This window comes from Telopea speciosissima, chromosome 6, assembly GCF_018873765.1.
Source record: "Telopea speciosissima isolate NSW1024214 ecotype Mountain lineage chromosome 6, Tspe_v1, whole genome shotgun sequence".
NCBI lineage: Eukaryota > Viridiplantae > Streptophyta > Magnoliopsida > Proteales > Proteaceae > Telopea > Telopea speciosissima.
This window is the reverse complement of record NC_057921.1, coordinates 30,145,343-30,172,567: the sequence shown is the minus strand read 5'-3', so window position 1 is coordinate 30,172,567 and position 27,225 is coordinate 30,145,343. Positions and strand designations below refer to the sequence as shown.

Genomic DNA, 27,225 nt, shown 5'->3' with positions numbered 1-27,225 from the left:
TCCATTCTCTTCTAACCTCTTCTAAACACTTAGGGAATAGTCTTGGAGGGTAGTAGGGCCTATTTCACACAAATTCTTCACAAACCCCCGCAATTTGTGCGAGCTTACACGTGTCTCGGTAAGTTTCTTCTCCACATTTACCTCTTTGATCACTTACTTTATTAAATCAACTCCTAGATTAGGTTTTCTCTTTTCCTTGTCCTAACCTAACCACTTTTGTTATATATATTTTTTTACTTCTTGTAGAAAATGTCTATAAGCCGCCGTACCACTCGGAAATCGGTAGCCCAAAAAAGGCTACGGGTCGAGTCCGAGGAGTCTTCTTATTCTTCGATTCCACCATCATCTCCTAGAGAGGATTCATTTTCCGAGGAGCCAGATTTTGATCACCATCTTTTCTCCAGGTATGAGCATGCCAAATAATGGAAAAATTTCTCTGTAAAGATAGTAAATGGTCGGGTGGTACCAGTAGAGGACTTCCACCAATATGGCCTCTTTGCCAAATTCAATGCCCTAGGCTGGGCATCGATGCTATCCCCTACCGTGCCTTATTATCCCAACCTGGTGCGGTACTTCTATTGTAACTTGATGCCATCCGGGGCACAAGATTTCACACTTCTGAGTAGGGTAAAGGGAGTGGATATCAGATTGACCACTACCCTTCTAGCAGAGATCCTGAGTTTACCAGACACAGGCGAGAGGGTCTACTACCAGCCCCGCATGGACATTTCTGATATGTTCTCTTTGGAGACTAGGAGGATAGTATTTAGGGCTTTGACAGGTTCAGGAAACACTCCTAAGTCTGAGACTGCCTACAAACCTAGTGCTAGGGTGATCAGTACGTGTGTAACCTACAATATTTATCCTAAGGGTGGAAACAAGGGCAGTATTTCCATGATGAGAGCATACATTACCTACTGCCTCTTGGGAGTTGGTCAGGGGGTCCAGTCATCAACCTCCCTTATTTATTGCTTCAGCTAATGCTTTATCACGCTCAAAACCCAGCTGATGGGAACCTTCCCTACGGGAGATTCCTTACCTTGGTCTTTCGATATTTTGGGGTTCCATTGGAGGACGAGTTTATTGACAGGGTCCGATCCAGACCTATAGATAAGACTTCTATCTTGAAGATGATGGTGCTTAGGGAAGATCCAGTAGTGGATGAGGAGCAGGCGATGGCTGAGGATATGCAGCAGGGCGAGGAGCAGGGTGGTGATGCACAAGGTGAGGGTCAGATTGGAGAGGAGCAGGGAGATATTGGAGTAGACACTCAGGGCATGTACACAAAGGAGCAAGGGTTAGGTCCAGATGATCTCGAGGGCTTTGATACTCAGTTTATAGATTTACCCACTTACGAGATGATTGGCGCCACTAGCTCACAGATTCTAGGTCCTTCAGAGTGGTCTCAGATGATGGCACATTTCCAAAGCCTTGGCACTCAGCTCTCCAGCTTGGCAACTAGAGTGGATAAGGGTTTCACTTCCTTAGAGACGAGGGTGGGGTCTGTAGAGCAGCATCTAGATTTCTGGGATAGGTTCTACAGAGTTGACTCTCGCCAGACTCAGCCTCCGTCGAGCGACTTGCCTCCTACAGAGTAATTCCTGCAATGCCGGACTTTCGTGCTACGTGGTTTTCACTACTGTTATTTTCTTTATGCTTATGTACTTTTTCTTTCTTTGTTTTTAGTTTATGTACTTGTTGAATTGCAGTTATGCAATCAAACTTTTGTAACTATTACCGAGTTAATGAAATTCTTGCATTTTTACTTAATTACATCTACCACCCCTGTGGTTTTTTTAATTCTTGCATGTTTTATTGTTTAAAGCTTATTAGTCCTAGTCTGCAACCCATAATCGTAAGAAGAGCCTCAGGCTCTGAGACCAAGCTCTGTCACACCCCAAACCACCCCTAGGAGGATTGGGTAGGTGACCCAAATTGCGTAAAGGTAATCCACCAAATCCCATGGATCTAGAAGCAGTGCTTACGATCATGGGACCATATCCACATCTTAACCATAAGTAAGATCAAAGTAATGCAGGACGTCTACAATTCAAAAGTAAATGGAAGCATAGTGATACAGGAAATGATGATAATATATACATATAAAGTCTTGTTTGATACATCTCCCGAGCAAACACAACCCACAACAAAGAAACAAAAGCTGATAAGTACATACACAAATATATACAGGGCGAGTATTCTCAGCCCCAAGAAAAGAAAAACAAAAGTAAAAGCTACACGACCAAGTCAGAACAAGGATAACTCCAGAAAACCCAAAAGGAGTCCCCAGTCAAAACATCACATGCACGCTTCAATGGTCTTCATCCGCAATGACCACCGAGAACGTACGTAGGATCGGTATGACCTCCGTCGGGGTCCACACCAACATCATCATAACAACCAAAACTCTCCTCCTCGAGATAGCCCATCATGCCACAGCGGCATCCACCTGCAGGATCATCTAAGAAAACATTGCATAACAAAGTGTGAGCCCCACTGAGCTCGTGAGCAAATAACATCAATCATGCATGCACATGCAATCACAATTCACAATTTATATGATCCTGCATGATATGTAAGTCTAGATTTTATTATTAGCCACCTATCATTACAACTAAGTCGGGTTTGTGCCACTACAATCCCCAATACATGTAACCCTGATGTGGGCTTCTAATCCTTTCCCGTGATACACCCATTGAGTTGTCAGAGAAGACTGGTCAGCCCCTGCATTCGTTCACCAAGGTCGGCCCGACTAGCCCTCTGTGATTAACCTGGGGAAACAACTGTTTCTTCCCTCATTTTCTTTTCTGGCTTATAGCCCATATGCACCATTCCGGTGTTCTTTTATTCTTTTTTTTTTTCTCTCCCTGATAATTGCCCCCACAGGTATCCAGCACCTTAACCCCTGCTGGCAAGGGTGCGTAGCACGGGTGATGAAACTCTAGCCCCATGTCTATATGGCATCGTATGAGTCAAGCGGTGTCAACCGTACCCCATAATACAGGCTACCACAGGCCCCATTTCCAAGCCAAGTACGGCATCTAGTCTAACATTCACAATCATCATATAGAACTTACAGTGTTGATCAACAACAGTTATTATGCAGTGATTTGAGTAACTTGAATTATATGTAAATAACACAACATCCATGATTCAATTATTAATAGCCGGCATCAGATCATAATTACATTTGCACATACGATAGTATCGTTCACTCACCAGTACTTGGATCTAGATACTCAGTCACAAATTCAGTTCCAGCAATTGTCTGGTTGTTGTCCCCGAGCACAGGATCAAGTCCTAGATGTAAATCAAAAGTTGCCATGTTAAGTTATCAGTCTATCATTAGAAGTCCTAGGGTTACCCTAATCTTACTGGGTTGACCCAGGGTTCATTTGGTTCACTCTTGGAGTCACTGAGCCTTACACCGGGCCTTAGGTGCATGGTCTAGCGCATGGGCCAGTGTTTGTGGCACAGGGGCAAAATGGTCATTGTCAGTGTCAGCACCTACCTTTAGGTCAGAACATAATCATAATGTTGTCCACAGCATGTCTGTGCTGTAGGACCAAGAACAGCAGTGATTCAATCACCAGCAGGGCCCACTAGGGTTCCAAATCATTTCCATATAAGGACAGATGTGAGGAAGGGCTTTTTGGTAATTTCCAGCCTTCCCACAGTGTCCAGGGGGTATGTGGGTGAAATCCCCTAGGTCTGTCCATCATTCCAGCCAAATTTCCTTCACTGGGCGCTGGCTCTGGGCGATGTCTGCATTGCCCAGTGCATCGCCCAGTGCCTGTAGAATTGATACAGGCTGAGTTTTCAAGGTTGGGCTTGCGTGGTTGGGCTCACACCTGATCCTTTGCATGTTTAGGGAATTAGGTAGCCCCAGTGATGGTCTACATCATGGTCCAGAGGCTTTCTCCATCAGGCTCACTGTCAAGCTGACTGTGGCTGCCCAAGTAGCCCTTATGAATAGTATTCAGGGTTTTGGTTAGGCTTGGATTTCAGTTCTAGCCTTATATATGGCTGAAAATGTCAAACCCTGCCCCTGACAAGTTGGAATTTTGGTTTAAGGACAGGAACCCCTGATCAGGCAACTAGGATCACTGTGGAGCATAACTTCAGTGACATGGATCAATGAAGAAACTCTGTGCATGTCCTCTTTTATACCTGTGAGAAGATGGACAGTGGATCCCTGCTCTTGCACAGCTCACATCCTGATGTATGGTTTGAACCCCAGGTAGTCTCTCTCCTCCCTATAATGGTGGGACCCACCTCTAAAAAATCATGTAAAAAAACCCATGGTGGGCATGTGGGGACAATACCCTAACCCAGGTCAAACCCCTGTGCAATCCCCCTTTGAATTCATGCTACTGGAATTCACTGGGCAATGCAGCAAGGCCTAGAGACATCGACCAGTGGTTGGTTTTGCACATATTTAATTATTTTAATTATGGGGACCACCCAATATGACCATGGATACCCTCCAGTGATAGAGGGGACTCTGAGGGACCACCTCATATCCCTGGTTCACTGCAGACCCCACCAGAGAACCCAGAACTGAACAAAATCAGTTCCAAAAATCAGTTTTTAAAAGAGGGATTGAAGGCAAAAAGGCCTTAGTTGGCCTTGGCTTATAAATAGGAGGCCTTGGGCTCATTTTAGAGCCCTTGACAGATCTGAATCCGAGAGAGGAAGGAGAGGAGAGAAAGGAGAGAAAGAAGAAGAAGAAGCGGGAGGAAGAAGGAAGGAAGAGGGGAGGCTGCTGCCATCACCCATAGAGGCTGGAACCGAGCTTCGTCAAGCTCCCTCAGGTATAAAAATACCTGTTTATGCCTGCTATTCTCTTTCCCCTTTATGTTTTTCTATGTATTTGCTTCCTGGGTAGCCCAGAACAGCTTGGGTATGCCCAGATTTAGTCCATACCAGCCATGCAGACCTTGTGCATGGTGAATCTGAGATTTTTATTGAAAAAGAAAATTCTAATATGTTGTTCACTGGGCCGAATTCTGGTTGTGCCCTGCTGCACTACCAGATGCCCTGTTTGAAGCCTGATTTGGAACCCTAGGTGCTGGACAAGGCTGCAGAGACCCAACCCTAGGTGGTTGCAGCCTTGAACCACCAAGATTCATGCATTTCCAGCCCTGCATGTGGCTAAAATCAACTCCCAAGCTTAGCCAAAACCTTAAACACTATTCACCTGGGTTATTTGGGCAGCCACAGACAGGCTGACTGGAACCCTGATGGGAAAATCAATGGAACCATGAGATAGATCATTGCAAGGGCTACCCAGATCCCCAAATATGCAGAGGATCCAGTGTGGGCCCAGCCCTGCAGGCCCCACCTTGGAAACTCAGCCCAAGGTTATTCTGCAGGCACTGGGTGATGCAGCAAGGCCCAGTGCAAGACCCAGTGAATGGAATCTTACTGTATTGAAGGGAAGATCTGTACTTTCTTGCATGCAATGATCCCTAGACACAGTGGGATGTGGGAAATGATAAAAATACCCTTCCCCCACATCTGTCCATAAATGAAGAATGATTTGGAACCCTAAGTGGGCCCTGCATGTGACTATGCATTACTGTGTTTGATTCTACATCACTGACCTAAAGTGGACAATAGTGTAATTATGTCATAGACTGTAGTGGGACTATGTTCTGACCTAGTGGCAGGTGCTGGTGTTACAAATGACCAATTTGCCCCTGTGCCCTGGCACTGGCCCATGAGCTGGACCATGACCTAAGACCCAGTGCAAGGCCGGTGTTTCCAAATGAGACAACTAAACCCCGGGTCAACTAAGTAAATTAGGGTAACCCTAGGACCACCAGTGTAGAGCTGATAACTGAATAAGACAATGCTTGATTTGTGTCTAGGACCTGATCCCGTCCTTGAGGTTAACAACCAGGCAACTGCTGAACTGAATTTGTGACTGAATACCTAGAACCAAGTACTGGTGAGTGAATAATACTATCGTATATGCAAATGTAATTATGATTTGATGCTGGCTACTAATAATTGAATCATGGATGCGGTACTATTTACTTATAATTCAAGTTACTTAAATCATTGTTTAATGACTGTTGTTGATCAACACTGTGAATTCTATATGATGATTGTGATTGTTAGATTAGATGCCGTACTCGGCTTGGAAATGGGGCCTGTGGTAGCCCGTATTATAGGGTACAGTTGACACCGCTTGACTCATACGATGCCGTATAGACATGGGGCTAGAGTTTCATCACTCGTACCACGAACCCATGCCAACAGGGGTTAAGGTGTTGGATACCTGTGGGGGCAATTATCAGGGAGTGAAAAAAAAAAAGAATAAAAGAACACCGAAATGGTGCATGAATGAAAGAACACCGGAATGGTGCATATGGGTTATAAGCCAGAAAAGAAAATGAGGGAAGAAACGGTTGTTTCCCCAGGTTAATCCCAGAGGGCTGGTCAGGCTGACCTTGGTGAACGAATGTCGGGGCTGACCAATCTTCTCCGACAACTCAATGGATGTATCGTGGGAAGGGGTTAGAAGCCCGCACCAGGGATACATGCATTGGGGATTGTAGTGGCACAGACCCGACTTAATTGTAATGACAGGTGGCTAACAATAAAATCTGGACTTGCATATCATGTAGAATCATATAACTTGTGAATTGTGATTGCATGTGCATGTATGATTGATGTTATTTGCTCACGAGCTTAGTGGGGCTCACACTCTGTTATGCAATGTTTCTTCTTTGATGATCTTGCAAGTGGATGCCGTTGTGGCATGGTGGGCTATCTCGAGGAGGAGAGTTTTGGTTGTTATGACGATGTTGGTGTGGACCCCGACGGAGGTCATTCCAATCCTGCGTACATTCTCGGTGGTCATTGCGTATGAAGACCATTGAAGCATGCATGTGATGTTTTGACTGGGGACTCCTTTTAGGTTTTCTAGAGTTATCCCCATTTTGACTTGGTCGTGTAGCTTTTACTTTTGTTTTTTTTTCTTTTTGGGGCTAAGAATACTCGCCCTGTATATATTTTCGTATGTGCTTATCAATTTTTGTTTCTTTGTTGTGGGTTGTGTGTGCCCAGGAGATGTATCAAACAAGACTTATTATGCATATATTATCATCATTTCCCGTATCGCTATGCTTCCATTTACTTTTGAATTGTAGACGTCCTACATTAATCTGATCTTACTTATGGTTAAGATGTGGATATGGTTCCATGATCGTAAGTACTGCTTCTAGATCCATGGGATTTGGCGGATTGCCGTTACGCAATTCGGGTCACCTACCTAATCCTCCTAGGGGGTGCTTTGGGGTGTGACAGAAAATACATGAATCAAGAGGGTTCAAAGCTGCATCCATCTAGGGTTAGGGTTGTGCAGCCTTGGCCAGTACTTAGGGTTCCAAACCACAGATCAATAGGGCCATCTAGAAACAACACATCTAAATGCTAAAAATGTATAAAGATCTCAGATCTTCCATGCACAAGGTCTGCATGGTTGATCTGGACCAACACTGGGCAAACCCTAGCTAGTCTAGGCTGCCCAGGGAGCAAAACATAGTGAAAACAAGAGAGGGATAGGGAGCAATAGCATATAAGAGTATTTTATACCTGCACAAGGCTGGGAGAACTCGGATCCAAGCTAGTTGTAGGGCTGCAGCAGGTCCTCCTCCCTTCTTCTTCCTTCTTCCCTCTTCTTCTCCTTCTCTTTCTCTCCTTTTTCCTCTCTTTCTCTCCTTCGGATTCAATAGAGAATAAGAGCTCTAAATGAGCTCAGGTCATGCCTATTTATAGGCCCAAGACCACTAAGGTCTGTTTGGCCAAAAGTCCCCTTTTTAAAAATCAATTTTTGAACTGATTCTAACTAGTTTTGGGTTCTCTGGTGGGGTCCACACTGAACCAGGGGTATGAGGTGGTCCCTCAGACTCCCCTCTATCAGTGGAAGGTACCCATGGTCATGTTGGGTGGTTCCCCCATTCATAATAATTAAAATGTGCAAAAACAGCCACTGGGCGATGTCTCTGGGCCTTGCTGCATTGCCCAATGCCATTGCCCAGAGAATTCCAGCAACTGAATTCAAAGGGGATCAGCACAGGGGTTTGACCCTAGGTCAAGGTATTGTCCCCACATGCCCATTAGGGGTTTTTACATGATTTTTTAGAGGTGGGTCCCACCATTATAGGGAGGAGAGAGATTATCTGGGGTTCAAACCATACATCAGGCTATGAGCTGTGCAAGAGCAGGGGTCCACTGTCCATCTTCTCAAAGGTATAAAAGAGGACATGCATAGGATTTCTTCATTGATCCATGTCACTGGAGTGATGCTCTACAGTGATCCTGGTTGCCTGATCAGGGGTTCCTGTCCTTAAACCAAAATTCCAGCTTGTCAGGGGCAAGGTTTGACACATCTGATGGAGAGTTCCAAGCCTTCTAGGGAACCCCAAAGAAGGACTAGTCTTGTGATGAAAGGGGCAATTAAGAAAGAGTTCCTAAAGTGCTTGGATTATAGCATAATTTATCCTATTTTTGATAGCCAATCGGTGAGTCCTGTGCAGGTGGTGCCTAAAAAAGGAGGAGTCACTGTAGTTGAGAATGCAAATAATGAACTGATTCCAACCTGTATCCAAACGGGATGAAGAGTGTGCATTGACTATAGGAAGTTGAATGCGGCAACTTGGAAGGATCACTTCCCCTTGCCTTTTATTGATCAAATGTTAGAGAGACTAGTTGGCCATGAATATTTTTGTTTTTTTTAGGGATATACAGGCTATAATCAAATCCCTATTGCTCTAGAGGACCAATATAAGATCACATTCAAATGCCCTTATGAAACTTTTGCTTACCGGCGTATGCCTTTTGGGCTTTACAATGCCCCTGCTACATCTCAAAGGTGCATGATGAGTATCTTTTCTGATATGGTAGAACACTTCCTAGAGATGTTTATGGATGATTTTTCTTTTCACGGCTCTACTTTTTCTAATTACATGTACCATCTTTCTTTGGTTCTCAAAAGGTGCATAGAAAAGAACTTGGCCTTGAATTGGGAGAAATGCCAATTCATGGTGAAGCAAGGCATAGTTCTTAGTTACATTGTGTCCAAAGAAGGGATTCAGGTTGATAGACCTAAGGTGGACCTTATTGTCAATTTACCACCACCCAAGAGTATGAAGGATATAGATCTTTTCTAGGTCATACTGGTTTCTATAGAAGATTCATCAAGGACTTTAGCAAGATAGCCAAACCTCTAACTACCCTGTTGGCAAAGGACCGCCCATTTGAGTTCTTCCCTGAGTGTCATAAAAGTTTTGAGCAATTGAAAAGAGAGTAGACCTCAGCACCCATTATTCAGGCTCCAAAATGGACAGTGCCATTCGAGCTTGTGTGATGCCTTTGATTTTTCTATAGGGGCTGTTCTTGGGCAAAGAATTAATAAATTGCCCCATGTCATTTATTATGCAAGTAGGACTCTAGATGATGCATAGCTTAATTACACCACTACTGAGAAAGAATTTTTAGCTGTTGTATTTGCATTAAAGAAGTTCAGGCCCTACTTGATAGGCTCACATGTGATTGTGTATGATGAACACATTTATGTGTGAAATCTTAGGGCATAAAGCATGCACTTTACCACATTGAACAGAGTTACTCAGGTGCTTTCCTATACTTTTCAAGTTTTTGGTTATTTTATACTATTTTGGGCTATCGGGGACTGCATATCCGAATCTACATGTAAAGTCACCATTTTTCTTCTCATGGCTGTAAAGAGGACTAAATTTTGAGCAAGATGAATGTGACGGAATTCAAGTATGCGTTCGTTTAGGCCTCCATGCAAGCAATTATTCTTTTCAGGCTAGGAAAGAATAACGGGTCACATATGAGCTGGAATGCAAGCCCAAGCCTGTTTGCCACTTCCCAATGGTACTTTTGACATTAAAGAAGATATTTCTAATCAAGGACTAAGATTTACGACAAGTACAGGACCCTTTCTGTGATTTTCAAATCTTGAAGAGAGAGAAGAGCTGTCATCCACACATAAGGGACCCACAAGCTTCCACAATTTTTGAAGACCCAACCCTCCACATTTTTTCTAGGGAGCACACATGCTCCACGATTTTGTGAAGGACAACAATGGGATTTATTTAATTGTTGAGTGAAATTCTAGTCATCACTCTCTCTCTCCTCCAACTTTCCAAGGGTATTTATAGAATTTAACTAAGGATAGATATCTTGTGGAGAATATTCTCTCATCCTTGGAAGGTTGAAAAGTCAAAGATTGGAGATGCCTTGATCACATTACTTGGAGAAGACACCTGCAATGAAAAGGAAGCACAAGAATTAAATTAAAAAATCTACTTTTTAGAAAATAGCAGGTTTAGAGAGCTAAGTTTTGTGTATCTCTTACTTTTTATTTTTCCTTTTTTTCTTGGGATTCAAACAATGTAAAGGAAGAAGGAGAAGAGAATCAAATATTTTTTTGGGAGGATTCTCTCCAACCCTCTACGGTTTTAGAAGGAGAGAGCCTCCCAAAACCGTGGAGCCCTCTCACTCTCCTCTCATCTTCTCCTCCTCCTATAAATACCCCAAGTGTTTTAGGTTGTAGAAGGTGAATTCTAGTTCAGTTTTAGTTTAGATTTTAATGATATTTTCTTCTTCTTCTCCTAATTTGCAATATTCTAGTTTCTATTTTGATTGATGAGTTTAATTCAATGGCTGTAATAAGTTTATGCAAGTTTTAATTTCAATTATTGTCTTCAATATGGTTGTAATCTCCTAATTCTAGTTCTAGTTTTAAAGCTTTCTAGTCTAAGTTTCAAATTCTTGTGAGAAGATTTAGAGAGTTGGAAGAGAAAGCCATGCAAGGTTCATTCAAGTTTTTCAAACTTCAACAACTACATCCATTCAATGCCTAATCACTTCATACAATCACAAGTTTAGTAGAAGGGAATATTAATTCTTATTTTTATTTTTATTTTCTTCTTCTTAACTTCTTAATTCTTCCATTATTTTTATTTTTATCTCACTCTCATCCTCTCTATTCCCTCCATTCTAGTAGGACTTTAATTCTTCACTTTTTTTAGTTTTTATTCTCATTCTCTACCTCTCTAATTCTTCCATGCTTATGAAATTTTATTTTTTATATAATATCATCATCATGCATTATGTTAAGCTTTTGATTTAATTAATTTTGTTTTATTTTTTTTAGATTTGGTAAGAGCATCTCAAGTGTGGTAGAGAAAAACAAGCAATTTCAGTTCGGTTCAAGCACCTTCGATTTTACTTCTTTGACCATTTAGATTTATTTTCCTTTGTTTTTGTGTGGTTGTGGTGTGTGGATGTGGTTATTTAATCCTTCAATCCACGTTAGTTTTGATAGGCTAGATGATTGTGTGTTAGGACGCCAATTCAATTGGTTAGATGTAATTTCGTTAGATGGATGTGTGTTAGGACGAAGATGCTTGTGAGTTAGGATTCATTAGTTTAATTATCGGTAGTTTAATCCAACAATTTAATTAATTTGGTTCACTCTGCGTTGCTTTTAAGTGAGTAAAATAGAGTGGCATACATCTCCTTATGTTCGACCTACAGCTACGATTGACCTATACGCTTGCGGTACTTATTTCTTGCAAACAATCACCACCCTTCCCTTCCAACATCCTGGCATCCGAATCACCTTCCAAACCCCCTTGTTGATCATCACCTGAGAGAGAGTCATCATCACTTACCACCACTCCCCGCCACATACTTCCTCTTCCACCGAAAGCTACTCTGTTTTTATTTGAATTCAAATCACTTAAATTCAAAATACTTGATAAATTAACAATCTTATCCTATAAAACACAACTCCAACAATTTATATTGTATGCCCAAAAAAAAAAATACTAGACTCGACTAGTAGTTGAATGCTCCTTGCTCGGGTCTTGACTGGGTCCGTGTCTCCCAAGCTTTATACTATTAGGGAACTCTGCAATGATCTTACTACCTTCTTTATTGACTAAATTTTGAGTTTGAGGGATATTTCCTTTAATCAATATTAATAAAATTATCAGTTAACAATCATTTAATAAATATAGATGACAAAACCATAAATTGTATATCAATTTACCTTGTTGAGATGAAGAAGCATTAAGACTCGCTAAAGAAGAGTGATTCCCTTGTAGTGTTGACTCATCGTGACTACTATAGGTAGCAAGTACCTGTAACACAAATATAGATAACAAAGGATTATTCTCAAAGTAAAAAATAGTTAAAAATAAAAAAGGGTGTACCATCATTGAAAGATAAATTGCCATTAGATTTTTGGGGAATCTAGAAATTGAAGAGCATAAAGTATGATAGCTACAATGATGCTAACACCTAGTCACCCCAAGTACAAAATTTTGAGGAAATAATGAAATAATAGAGAATAACAATGGAGAATGTAATCAACTAGGAAAGATAAAAGTTAGATGTTCATCCTTTAGTTGCTTAAGGAAACGACCAATTTTAACAACATCCCAACTGAAACACCAATCTCTAGCCCCAAAGAACCATACTGTTTGCTGGAACCCAACTAGACCAGTAGAAAATCCACCACCCACACGGTCACAAATTAGATTGAAAATCCAAACCCTCCATCCATTGATGGGTCCTTCCAAAATTTGGTTGCCGAAATTAAAAAAAGCCATAGAGAGCCTAGAAAGGATCAAGGAAATAGAGAAGTACAACAAAGCAAATGGACCAACAACATCACTATCCTGCTATCACTGATGCCAACTACTACAGAAACAAATGCAGTCAATTAACATGCATCAACTGGCAGGATCTTTAATTGACACATTTTATTGGATAATTTCCATTTTAGCAACTGGAATGATAGAAATCAGTAATTAATCCATGGAATTTCTGCTTGAGCTATATATGTGTGTTTTTTTGTTTTTTTTTGAGAGAGAGAGAGAGTTTGTGTGTGTGTTTTTTTTTTTTGGAGAGAGAGAGAGAGAGAGAGAGAAACCAAATAATGGAGAAACACAGGAAATGAAGATCTACAAAGGCAAAAGGAAAGAAGAAAAAAGAGTTGAACTAAACTAGAAAATCATATACAAGATGAAAGTAGATTTTACAATGAACAGTTAAGAACATTTAGAGCAACCCTTACTTTACAACTCTTTTGAATGTATGATTGAGGTATTATATGAACTCTATTCAAATGGATTTTCATAGTTCTAGATTGAAAATAAGACATTTGGAGCCATATCTTCGTGAAAATGATTCCCTTCAAAATTCCTTTGTGAATCATGGATGTACTGCATGCAGCAATTAAAAAATACGTATATAACACTACATGTAAATTTTCTCAAAACAAATGAGGGCAAAGAAGTATTTATACAAGAAGTTGCTCCTGTGATTTTAGATCAGAAGAAGATCATAAGCAAGTCAAGGAATGACATAGCAGCAAGAGAAGAGATTCACGATGTTGATGTTGTAATCGAGGCTTCAACAGACCCAACAATGCCATGTTGTTCCCTAAGGTACCAAATTCTTCCTCTAATTACAAGAAAAACCAGAGCTTGAATTGAACTTTCTGGAACAATTTTGCTCATGATATCATCTCTATCTATCAATTCATCAGGGAGGTTCCGAATCGGATAAGTCAATTGAAGAGGCAGCTTTGAGAGAGTCAGAGGAAGAAGCTGGTGTAAGAGGCAAAGTTCAGGTCAGTTTAAAGTTGATGTAAACTGGCTGTCTAAAACCAGCCGCAGGTGTAGGGATTCTTCCCTACACCAGCCTAAGTAACCATCGGGTAGGTGTAGGGATGAATCCCTACACTAGCAACAATCGTGGGGATTTTTAGTATTTGTTTTATTTTTATTGAGTTGTAATCTAATTAGGATTCCTAGTGCAAATCTGAATCCTAATTAGAAGTCCTATGTTTTATTTTTATTGAGTTGTAATCTAATTAGGATTCCTAGTGCAAATCTGAATCCTAATTAGAAGTCCTAAGTCCTAGTTAGCATTCCTATTTTGAGTCCTAGTCCTAGTTGGCATTCCTATTTCTATTTTGAGTCCTAGTCATAGTTAGGATTTATTTTATGTCCAGCCTTGAAGGCTATATAATGTAAAGAGCTCCATTGAGCCCCCCACGATTTAATGAAGAAGATTATTGCTTTAATGCATTCCACTGTCCTGAGATAGGCTGTGAAGGTGAGGCTGAGATAGCCTTCACTAGTTCACTGTTTTCTCTCCTTCGAGTGCATTCAAGTTTGTCAAGTTTGTTGCTGCCGATTGTGTGAAGGTTCAAAGATTAGTTACTCAGATCTGTTCTCAGTCCAAGGATCCATCCAACACAAGTAAGCTTTCATCCCAATCCCCTAACCCTTCTTCTCCTATCCGTACCATCAAACCCTAACTCCATTAACCCTAACCCTCAGTTCATCTAATCCTCCATTCTGCCCTAACCAATTGCATTATACCCAAGCAGATTCTGGTTCTGGTTTTAGTTGGATTGACATCCATCTGGAATTACATTAAAAGTTCTTTTAGAAAATTTAATCATTTTTAGATTCCTTGGTTTGTAGATTCTGGTTTATTAATTTGGGGGCATCTGGAATTGAAGTTTGTAACTTAAATTTCTTGCAGAATAAACTAGGTGAATGGGGTTTCAGGAGACAAAGATATAACACAATCTATGAAGGTGTGTCATGTTCCCTTTACTTGTTAAAGAACAACTTGATCAATGGTCTGAGAAGAACCATCGGCAAAGGAAATGGGTAAGTATAGTTTTAATGAACCTCAGATTTGCATCAATGGAAACTGAAGTTAAAATGTAATTCTTGGTGGTTTGATTTTTAATTATAGGTGATTGTGACTGAGGCTAGAGAACTGTGTCAACATTGGTGGATGAAAGAAGCACTAGACAGACTGGTTAGACGCTTGATGCAATTACAAGAGGATGACATAGTAAGATCACCAAGTTGTTCTTTAAGTAAGAAAGAGACAGCTACTGAGGAAGAGGTAGCTCCTTGTGTTGTATTCTAAGAGAAGGACATAGAGAATGAAGGGGTTTCTTTAGATTATTACTTCATTGCCTCTTGGAAGAACAACCCAGCTCAATTCCTATGTAGGTAATGAAGATGTAACTCTCCTAGGAGCCAGAGCAGAGGTTGGGTGCTGTTCAACAACAATTAATCAAGAAAGATAGAGAAAGACTTGGAAATGAAGATGTAACTCATGGGTTGACCTCTTTGATTTAAGTACAATGATTGTTGGCACCTTCTTGTCATTTCCAATTGCTGTGCAGGTTAGAAAGTTTCAAATTTTGCCTTTCTTTAACTCTTTCTGATTTCTAGGAAACCCCAACTAAACTGCAAGTTGTATATAAAGATCAATCAAGTCCACTTTTTTTATCTAATAAAATGTTGAATTTTCCATTACATGAATTTTGTAATTTGCAGAGGTTTAATCATGAAATGATGATTAGAAATGGATGGGTAACAATTCACCAACCAGAGCCTCTGTTTTTCTTGATAGGAACCAACCTTATCATCCTAGAACTGCACAGTGGACACAGATCTTTCCTTTTTCATATTTTCTATAGATATTTTTTTTTCTCTTAAAAGTCAATACCCAAAATTGAATTTTTTAGAATTTTTTTTGGTAGATAGAAGGCTATCCGTTTATGCGCGCCCACACCAAGCAAAGGAAAACAAAATACATTAAACAGATAGAGAACATGATAAATGCAAGGTATGGATATACGGTATCCAAAACCAAGGAGTGGAAATTTACCCGGTCTCACATGCCATTGACTAGGTCATCCAAACTAGGGGTTGGATCACAACCACTTCTCTAGATAATAGGCTGTAGGCACAACTAATTTTAAGCGCATGCACATACGTGCCAATAGAGGAGGCCTCATACATGCCGAACAGGCCCATGCGTCCTAACACACTGCTACAGCCTACTTTCAAATAGACTTGCCAGATCAACAAAGATCTGTTGGATCAACAAGTGGACCTTCGATTGATAGCAAGAAGACCACTAGAATCGCTGCCACAGCCTACTTTCTAACAGATCTGGAAGGATCTGCTAGAGCGGCAAGTGAGTCTTCGTCTAGCGATAGGAGAGAGTTGGTGAAGATTAAACGACGACTGGAGCTTTGGGGCCGATGATAAACTCAGTCCCACCAGCACCTCAGTCGTCATCACCTGCAAACACCTTGATTGGTATCAAAATAATAATCCAGCCTATGCTCCATTATGCGGATAGTGTTCTATTTATAATGAATGTCTTACAAGGATAGAATACAAAATGTAAAGAATGGTAACCACCTATACAAGGAAAATATTGAGAGGATTGATTGATTACTCAATCAATATATACAAGGTAAGATGATTGGTGAGATTGATACAAGATCAGGTGGTTGGTGAGTTGATTCAAATTCAAAAACAATAATCCAAACATGGAGAACTGTGACCGTTTGGAGCTGACTGTGCACAGTGTATGTTGATACACCCCTCAAGCTAAAGGTGGCAGTTCCTGTATCTTCAGCTTGTCGCGAAGAAAGATAAACCGTGCACTGGATAGGCCTTTAGTAAATATATCGATGAGCTGGTCCTTGCTAGAGATGAATTGGACCTAGAGAGCTTTCGTGGCCACCTTACCGCGCATGAAATGGAAGTCAATTTCCACGTGTTTCATGTGGACGTGAAACACGGGATTGGCCAATAAATACGTGGCTCCAATATTATCACAACATAGAATTGGCGGTTTGTGGAGAGGCATGCCTAGTTCACCAAAAAGAGAGGTTAGCCACATGAGTTCTGCAGATGCATCAGCTAGGGCTTTGTATTCAGCCTCTGTGGAAGACCAGGCCACTATTTTTTGTTTCTTTGAAGTCCAAGAGATGATATTTGGGCCAAGAAAAACAACATATCCCCCAGTAGATTTTGGATCATCACCACTTCCTGCCTAATCGGCATCTATAAATGCTTGTAGGGCAATGTTGGTGGATCGAGTAATAAATATGCCATGAGACTGGGTGTGCTCAAGGTAGCACAAAATGCACTTGACATGTGTCCAATGTTGATCTGTAGGGGCATGCATAAATGGATAGGCTTGGTTCACAGAATAAGCAACATCAGGTCTAGTCAAAGTTATATACTGAAGAGCCCCCACAATTGACAGGTACTGGGTCGGATCATTCATAGGTTCACCCCCTGTAACCGATAGACGTGTAGTGGTAGCCATGGGTATCAAAATGGGTTTGCAATCCGCCATTCCTGCCTGTTGAAGGAGATCTTTTATGTTGCGGGATTGGGAGAGAAGTGTTCCCCCTGCAGTACGAACTACCTCTACTCCCAATAAGAAGTGCAGGGGTCCCAAATCTTTGATGGAGAAGGATGTTCCCAGCTATTGGATCAAAGTGGTTACTTGATCCACATAAATCAACACATAGGTAGTAACAGCTCCGTGGCAATAAATAAAAAGTGAGGGGTCTGTTTTGGAAGCAGCAAACCCTGACTGAAGGAGGAACCGAGAGAGACGACTGAACCATGCCCGGGGTGCCTGTTTGGGGCCATACAGGGACTTGTGTAGGTGACAAACATAATTTGTGTGAGATTTGTTTTCAAACCCAGGTGGCTGGGACATAAAAACTTCTTCATTAAGGATGTCATGCAAGAATGCATTTTGGACATTGAGTTGGCGGTCCAGTCATGAGATAAAGCTAAAGATAGCATTGTGCGTATAGTAGTGGGCTTCACCACAGGGCTAAATGTTTCTGTGTAGTCTAGGCCCTGTAGCTAGCGAAATCTTTTAGCCACTAGGCGGGCCTTGTATCGGTCCAGTGTGCCATCGGCCTTCCTTTTGACTTTGTATATCCACTTGCAACCAACAATGTTACCATGAGGGTGGGGGAACCACTGTCCAAGTGTGATTATGCCAAAGCGCATTGAACTCAGTGGTCGTGGCACTACGCCATTCGGGTACCTTGTTTGCTTGTGTAAAGCAAGTGGGTTTAGGTAAGAGAGGTGAAGAGGTGGTGTTGAGGGCAGTGGGAGGGTGGCGGCAAAGGGTCATAGGGTGAGTGCGGGTAGGGGTCATTGGTGGATCGGCCAAGGTTGGAGGTACGGCTGGGGTTGGTGGAGCGGGTAATGTTGAGGGTGCGGATGTGGTGGATGGATCGGCTATGGTGGATGGGGGCTGGTAAAGGGAATGGAGAGAGTGTGTTTTAGGTGGTGGAGTGGAGTCGGAGGAGGTTGAGAGAGATAGTGGTACGGGTGATGGTGAAGGAGCGTGTAATGGTGTGGGTAATGGTGCAGGTGATGGTGAAGGAGAGGGTAATGGGGTGGGTAGGAGGGGGGAATATGGATTGTTGGGAGGTGATGGGGGGTGGGGAGTGGTGGATTTGGTGGAAGAGGGGGGGATGTGGTACTGTATTTGGTGCAGCAGCCCATGGTACAGTTGGTAAGGTAATGTTGGAGGAGAACCGACAATTGATTGAGAGCAAAATGCAAAATTGGATTTGTCAAAACAGACATGGCACCTGAGTCGTAGCCATAGGGGTCTGCACTGGTTTGCAATCAATCATGCCAACGTGATTTAGCAAATCAAAAATATAACGAGATTGAGAGAGATGAAGCCCCTTGGAATGACGGGTGGCCTGAACACCAAGGAAAAAATGCAAATCACTAGGATCTTTGATGGAAAACTCGCCAAAAAGCTGCTGCAATAGGGAAGAGACCATAGATGGGTCACTGTCGGTAACCAAAATGTCATCCACATATATCAAAATGTAGCTGACATGAGCCCCTTTATTGCGAATAAAAAGATAGGTGTTAGTCTTGGAACCATGGAAGCCGAGAGAAATTAGAAAATCAAATAGGCGATAGAACCAGGCCTTGGGCGCTTATTTAAGGCCATAAATAGAACGACGAAGGCGGCACAGATGATTCGGATTATTGGAGTCAATGAACCCTGGCAATTGGACATATAAACTTCTTCTTCCAACCGCCCATGAAGAAATGCATTACTGATGTCTAATTGGCGAATAGACCAACCCTGGGAGACTGCGATGGAGAGAACGCAGTGAATGGTTGTGGGCTTAATGGCAAGGCTGAAAGTCTCGCCATAATCAAGACCATGTTGTTGATGAAAGCCCTTAGCAACGAGGCGTGCTTTATAGCGCTCAAGGGACCCATCAGCTTCCTTTAGATGTGATACACCCATTTGCATCCAATTAAATTCATGTTTCGTGTTCGCGGAACCAAGGACCAAGTCCAATTACGAAGCAAAGCATTGAACTCCTCTGCCATGGCAACACGCCACTCAGGGGCCTTATTAGCCTGCGAAAAACAGGTAGGCTGAGAGGTATCATTAGTAACAACTATAGCATGAGGGCGTCGGTGAAGCTGTAAAGATTGAGAAGGCAGTTGTGGAGAGGCAGAGGGCGTCGGGTTAGCAATGGTGGTGGCAGTATACATGTCACTCAGGAGGTGAGTTTGCCTAGGCGGTGATGGTGGGGAGGCCATTGGTATGGGTGGAGACGGTGTAGGGGAGGTCTGTGGGGTGGCGGGTGCAAGGATGGGCACATCTGGTAAAGGGGTAATATGTGTTGGCACTGGTAAGGGCAAACCATGGTAAGGGGGATCCGAATGGGAGTAATAACCCATGGAGAGGATGCAATGGGGGAAGAAGGTGGAGCAGGACCCAAAATGTTAGTAGAAAAAGGAAAAGAATTCTCATCATAATGAACATGTCTAGCGATGAAAATACGATTAGAAGGAATGTGAAGACAACAATAGGCAATGTGAGAGGGGCTATAGCCAAGAAAAACACATGGCATTGAGCGAACGTCCATTTTATGCTTGTTATACAGGCGTAAATAAGGAAAACACAAGAAACCAAAAACTATAAGAAATTTGTAATCAGGTATTTTATGATAAAGAAGTTGGAAGGGGGAGACCCCGGTAGAGACAACCGAAGGCATTCTATTAATTAAATAGACCGCAGTTTCAAAAGCTTAGGTCTAGTAATGACGGGGAAGAGACCCATAAGCAAAAAGGGAGAGACCGGTTTCAACAATATGCCTATGACGGCATTTAACCGCTTCTTATTTCTCATGGGTGTGATGCACAAAAATCCGGTGAGACATACCAATTTTAGTAAAGAATGTGAGTAGAGTGCAAAACTCCCCATCCCAATCAGTTTGAATGGACTTGATGTTTCTATTAAAATGACGTTCCACAAGAGCCTGAAATTGGGAAAACGTTGAGAAAACATCCGATTTACGCACAAGGGGATAAAACCAAATAATTTTAGTGTTATCATCCACAAAAGTAACATAAAATCGATATCCAGCTAAAGAGGGGGTAGGAGAAGATCGCCACACATCACTATTAATTAAATCAAAAGGAAATTAACTACGACTATGAGTAACAGGTAAAGTAAGGTGGCTGGCTTTGCCTAATTGACAAGGCATACAAATATTATTAAGATGGGAAAAATAAGGTACATTATTAGAAGCAAGCATATAACATAGCAATCACTCATGCAGGTGTCCTAGACGACTATGCCAAACATTAATGGAGGATCAAACAGCAATATTAGCGGTCGGCAAGGATGAAGGATGAAGCACATAGAGACCTCCTTTACTCGATCCGGATAGCAGAGTTGACTTGATTACCTGACCCTTCACAAGAAAGTGAGAAGGGTAAAACTCAAAATAAGCATTATTATCCTTAGAAAATTGTTGAACAGAAAGAAGGGGTTTAGAGATAGAGGGAACATGTAGCACATTATATAAATGAAAAGAGCGAGAAGAAGAAGGAAGAGTGGAATAACCTATGTGTGAATTTGGTAAACCCTTACCATTGCCAACGTGTAATTAATCCATACCAGTATACTCATCATATTGGGAGAGGGATTGAATGTCGAGAGTCACATGATGAGAAGCTCCGATGTTAGGGTACCAAGTTAGGGCAGTGGAGGAGTGGGGTGTTGGTAAAAGAGGGGGGTTATGGTGGCCATAAGAGAAGGTAGATGGTGGATAGGTGGGATAAGTATAGTGAACGGTAGGTGGGTGTTGAAAAGTGGGATAGGGAAAAGGTTGGGTATTAAGATTACCAGGTTGATTATGGAAGTAGCATCAATCTGTCATTGATTGGTGCAATGGAAACTATTGCACCAAAACCGTCCAGTATAGGAGACACCACGATCGTGACCATCAAGGCCATGACCCCAACACTACAAGAAATTGGGCCTACGATGGCGTTTTTAAACGCCGCTATAAGTCTAAAAAATGCCACCATAAGATATAACGGCATTTATAATTTGTGCCGTTGAAATATCGGCAAAGGTACCGCCATTTTTGTACAACGGCGTGTTTTTGGTGTGTCTGTGTATGTACTTTTTTTTGCGGCGTTTCATAATAAATGCCAGGGAAAATGTATTACAACGGCGTTTTTTAAGTGTCGTGATAGGTATTGAATTTCTATTCTTTTGCGGCGTGTTTCAATAAACGCCAGGAAAATTGTATTACAACGGCATTTAAAAGGTGCCAGTATAGGTATTGAGTTTATACTTTAAGCGGCGTTTGTCAAAAAATGCCGCTAAATGAATTTTTTTAAAAAAAATATTATTTCTATATTCCATCCATTAACCTGTTTCAAAGATAATAGATTCATCATGTCACCTATTTTTATATCCAAACCAAATTCATATATAAAACAGAGATATACCTCACCAAATACCCTACCCATTTCAGATTCGAAGTACATCCACAAAGATTGGATGAAATAAGAGACTTAAGTAAATATATCCAAGTCATGTTAAAGTCTGATACATTTAAAAAGCAATGGACTGAAACAAAGATTAAGCGATCAATAGTCCAAATAACTCAAATTTGACCCATTTATAAGCAATACGCAGAAACAAGGACTTGAGCAAGTAATTATCCAAATCAATAAACTGAAACAGCGTGTCCTTTAATGCACAAATTCAAAATTCATCACAAATCATTTAAAAAGAATTATGAGTTTAAGATGCTCAGGTCTAACTGATGCCTTAACACACTTGAGGGGATTGTAATCTAATAATTGATGGTATATCTCTAGAACTGTCATAAGATGGTAAGTTACAATGAATGCTCTGGTACAGAAACATGAAGCACATTAGGTAGTATGAGATCCAACACAAATACTTGTTAATGATTAGACAAACAATATCACAAGTATGGATGGTCAACTAAGTATAAGAATAGGTTAGAAATGAATGTCTCTTTGGTCTCAACTATATAAACTAACTTATTCCTCTTTAGCTATATCAAAGAATGATAAATGAAACACAATGTTAAGCTAAGCATGGCATAACACAGAGAAAATAAAATTTATGAACTAACAAGAAATAGAGTTTTAATTGGATCCTTATCACCTAGCATCACACTTCGTTATACTAATAATGAAATATTACTCTTATAAAGTACTTAGCCCTTCACTCATAATCCAATGAAAACATGTTTTGTAGCCACAGTACAGTTATAATTGCCTCTTCTTACAAAGATGATTACTTTAACTTTAGCATTTCAAGATTCCTAAATCATGTGGATGTACCTGAGGAGCACTGCCAAAAAGATCGTCCGGAGTAGATCTGCACAGCAGGATAAAGTCTACGTCATCAGCATTGACTTGAGCCATTTGAAGAGCTCTCTTTGCTGCCTCAACAGCCAAACCCGTCAATCTATCTTTCCCTACCAAGACACAAGTCAAACCAAGAAATTCAATATTTTAATATATAGACTATCATAACCTATAAAGTATCAAGTAAACTTCCCCTTACCCAAAAAAAAAAACAAGTAAGCTTCCCAATGATTGTTCACTATGTAAAACATGAAAAAGAAAAAGAAAGAGGGAAGTCTGAATGGTGGGTATCAACAGCCAACAATGAAACTTCAGCTGTTAAGTTGAACTTAAACAAATGACATTATGAACTAATCAACCAATCAAATTGACTTTGGTTTTCAGGAAACAAATAGAACATAAGATGAATCTAGCCCTTAGAACTCAATGAAATAAAATACAAGCAAATAGAGACTAATCAATATATGAAGCCACATAATAGGGATAAAATCAAATAGAGAACCAAACTAATTGGACGAGTTATATGAAATCCCTCTATAACCAAAGAAGGGGAATAGTTTCATTCATGATGGTTAATCAATGGGAACCATTCCTTGCTTGACAAACTGACAGTATATATGAGAGAGTGTTAATTAGTTGTGGATGAAGAAGATGGGATCCTAAAAATCCAAATAGATCACAAAGATCAGCTGATGACAGCTCTTTTACAAGTTGCAATGTAATATAAAGGATTCCTAGTGACACTTGGAAAGGGGGAAATCAGTCAACTAAAAAAACTCAGATTAAAGAACAGACTGCAAAATTTATAAACCCAATAGGAGATCAGTATACACTATTAATTTCAGAACCAACAGAACATACAATAGCATGTACCGAATTCAGGGTTTCAGGTCTTAAAAGTGTAATCCTACTCGAAGTAGGACTCGATCAACTACTCAGCAGAAACATTATTTGAAAACAGAATCTGGAAGAGTGCAGTATCCATAGAAGGTGTGGATGTTACCTTTGTTTAACCCGTTAAGTTTTCTTCCAAGCAGTGCTGCTGCCGCCTCGCCTACCTTGGATTAGCTACTGAATTTTCGAGAAGCAGTAGCTATGCTTCCCTGCCGCGGTGCTGCCTCAGTGCCTCAATTCTTACTTTCCTTCGTTGCCGCGGTTTTCAGTTTTCTTCCTTGCCGCATTGCTGCCTCAGTGCATCGTCCTAGTCTACCTTGGTTTAATCGTCAGTGTTTCGCAAAGAGGATGGACTGACGACTGAGTGAGGGACATTGCCGTAGGAATGGCAAGCCTTTCACTGCTTAGCTATCAGTGGAGAACTCCTTATCACAATCCAATCAAGCTGCATAACACCCATCAACAGGAGCATTCAATGTCAATAAATGTGTTGCAGAATAACACTCTAGGAAGAGAAGGATGAGTGTATAACATTCTACACCAAACTTAATAGCTACAAGGCGATCTTGTGGTAGCTTGATAACTCAAATATCATAAAATGGGGTCTCACAGCATAAACAGTAAGATATAATGAACCAACCATGTGTTCACAAAGACAAAAAGGAAAGAAAGAAAAAGACAGCAGGAAGAGGAAAAAATTCTGAAATTTTATAAACTAATGCAATAGGATATGGAAGCACCAAGCTCTCATCCCTATAGTTATTGTAAAAAGGGGAGAAGTTTCAAAACCATACATCAGCTAAATTAAAATGCTACATTGGTTAAAATGTATTATTACTGCTCAAATTATATGTTATGAAGCCTAAACAACAAGTTGACCATCATCTTGATGCCCAATGTGCTGCAATTTATATAGTAAATGAAAAAAATAAGAACTACACACACGAGATACACGACCTTGTCTCCTCTACAAATGGTTCACTGTGCGTACTTGAATAATTTAAACAGACATCTAGAGATTCGAACCCCAACCATGTGTATTATATTCAGAGCCTTATCAATGAAAAATTAATACCCAAAAAGGAGAGCCAGACGTGGCATTTACACTTTCCTTCCAAGTAGAAATAGATGTTTATTGTGGTTATGGAATATGGATGTCACATACTAAGCAGGCAATTAGAATTTCCTTTCCACCATCTCATGGCTCACCATGGACCAAGCTAAGGATAGGGCTTTAAGTTCAATAGGGTTGTATTCAAGTTTTTTTGATATCCAATCCACTGCCTTTGCTAATCAATGCTAAAAGTCATAGAATAAAGCAAATACATATAAATAGCATGTCTCACTTCCTACTTGCTTTAGCATACCTCTCCTTTCCATCCTAAAGCTTCACGTCATGCTCGTTCTAAATGAGGGATGACCCATCACTATCATTGAAGTTTGATCAATACTAGAGTCACCCTCCTCAATATCCTCAACCAGTAACACACTTTGTCTTCCGTAAGCACCCACATTTTTTTTATTCTAGGGAATTGCCTTAGGATTTCACTTTGTACATGGAAAAGGAATACATGTATATAGAATATAATATTAGATATACACATTAGCTCATATAAATTTTGAGACCATCTTCACTCTTCATATCTCTTATTTGCTTGCTTCTAAAATTTGAAGTGCATACTCTACCTTTCAATAATTTATACTTCGTAATATAACATTAAGAACCATTAACTATCAATCTATCATAACATCGGCATCAGATACCCTTCCACTGCTTAACTATTAGCAGAGACCTCCTTATCACAATCTGATCAGGTTGCATAACACCCACCAATAGGAGCATTCAATGTCAATAAATGTGTTGCAGGACAACACCCTAGGAACAACAGGATGAGTGTATAACATTCTACGCCAAACTTAATTGCTACACAGAAAAAGATGAGTACTCTGCAAAATATCACTCAATAATAATGAAGTTTAATGTCACATTCCAAGAAGAATGCTAGACAATATCAAACTAAAACCTCGCCAAATATGTCTTTAATTTTATGGTCTAACTTATCACAAGGAATGTTCCGAACATAAATCATACGATAAAAACGACCACCCATTATAGGATCAGGAAAGCACCATTTCAATGTGGATCACTGCATTATATGGCATGCTTAATTTTCAAGACAAATAAAATCCTTAACCCCTCTAGTATCTACTCAATTCTTTCACATCTTTACCTTTCTTACAAAGCTCTCAACATCGAAAGAACCTATCCTACAATAATAAGGATTGACCTTTGAGGGTCCATCACTTGTTGGTTGTGGTTTTCTCAACTCATCCAAAATCAGAAACATTTTTCTTCATTCGAAGGCCATAGAAGAAACATGATATGCTATTTCTCTACCTCAAAACAAAACCCTGACATACAGGGAATACTAATATGCTATTTCTCTACCTCAAAACAGAACCCTAACATACAAGGAATACAGGTTAAAGGGATCGGTATACAGAATGGTAAATATTCCAGGGTTGAAAGCACTGTGCCAATATTGGCGTTTGTGTTTAAACCTTTTGGGAGGACTAAGGATGTACAGAGTTTCCTTTAGTTGAATATGATTAGCATGTGAAACATTGCTAATATTTGCTTGGGCCTGTTGTGCTCATTGAATGCAGGGATAAGAAGAGTTGGTGGCTCAAGATGCCTAAAGCATTTCAAGAAGGTTCCTGCATTTGTCTAGCTTAAAGAAGAATCTCTTAAAGTATCTAAAAATCCTTCTATTGCAGACATTTTCTTATATATATCTCCTATTTGATAGGACTTTGCTACTAATAAGGTAGAAAGAAATATTGCAGTATTATTTTGTATATCATTTTTACTTTGTAGAGTCCTACTGGTGTTGCATTTTAAGCAATTCCCACAAAATATTTGCCATTGGAATAAGTGGAGCCTAAGACATGTAACAAATTCTAGAGAAGACACAAACTAAAACGAAATATCTAGGGGTGGAATGCAACATGCATTATTATTATATTCAAAGAGTGGCTAAAAATGAATTCAAGGACATGCATACTACACTATAATAGAGATTTTGATTTAAACAAATTCCACAACATGGAAAAGATTTCCAAGAATTGACTTATTAACTAATATTTTTATGAACTCCCCAATGTACAGGTTGAATGACCAATTCCAAAACCCAAGCACCTGTTCATGGATTATAAAAATTTTCCCTCCTACATTAAATCTCAAGGGTTAAACTATTAAGAATAAACTAATATTTTAGCTCTTACAACAGGTTTTCCAAAGTAAGATGCAGCATCTCACCTTAATGGTTCATCTTCTTCCATTCTTTTCTCTCTTTCTTCTTTTCCCTTCTTTTCTTTTCTTTCCAATACCAGTGGTTGAGATTCTTTGGGATCTCAACCAAACATGCACACAACCACACTCACAACTTACTAGGACATGGCAACCACACACATACACACAAGAACACACATGCACACACACGCAAACATAAACACAAGTAATAGCATTGCCTCCTCTTCTCCTTATTATTTTCATTCTTTTCTCTTCTTTCTTACTTTTCTTTTCAGTTAGTAGTTGTGGCTGAGGCCACTTGAACCTCAACCAAGCACCCAAACACCACAAACACACACACTCACACACTCATACATACAGCCTAATGGGCAGCCACATAAACACCCAAAGACACACACACTCTTGCAGCCACTT

General features: G+C 40.5%; 2 long non-coding RNA genes across 3 annotated transcripts; one reads left to right on the top strand and one right to left on the bottom strand.

Annotated features, from left to right (window-relative positions):
- LOC122664036 lies at window positions 1–14,937 on the bottom strand. The gene is made up of 3 exons (XR_006333271.1): window positions 14,838–14,937; window positions 1,581–1,584; window positions 1–11 (listed from the first exon to the last, which is right to left on the bottom strand). It is a non-coding gene; the product is annotated as an uncharacterized LOC122664036 (long non-coding RNA).
- Window positions 13,599–26,769, top strand: LOC122664035. Of its 2 annotated transcripts, XR_006333270.1 has the most exons (3): window positions 13,599–13,684; window positions 14,608–14,747; window positions 26,759–26,769. It is a non-coding gene; the product is annotated as an uncharacterized LOC122664035 (long non-coding RNA). The 2 variants fall into 2 exon arrangements; XR_006333269.1 differs by lacking the exon at window positions 26,759–26,769 and having other exon boundaries at window positions 14,608–14,910.
- The last annotated feature ends 456 nt before the right edge of the window (window positions 26,770–27,225 follow it).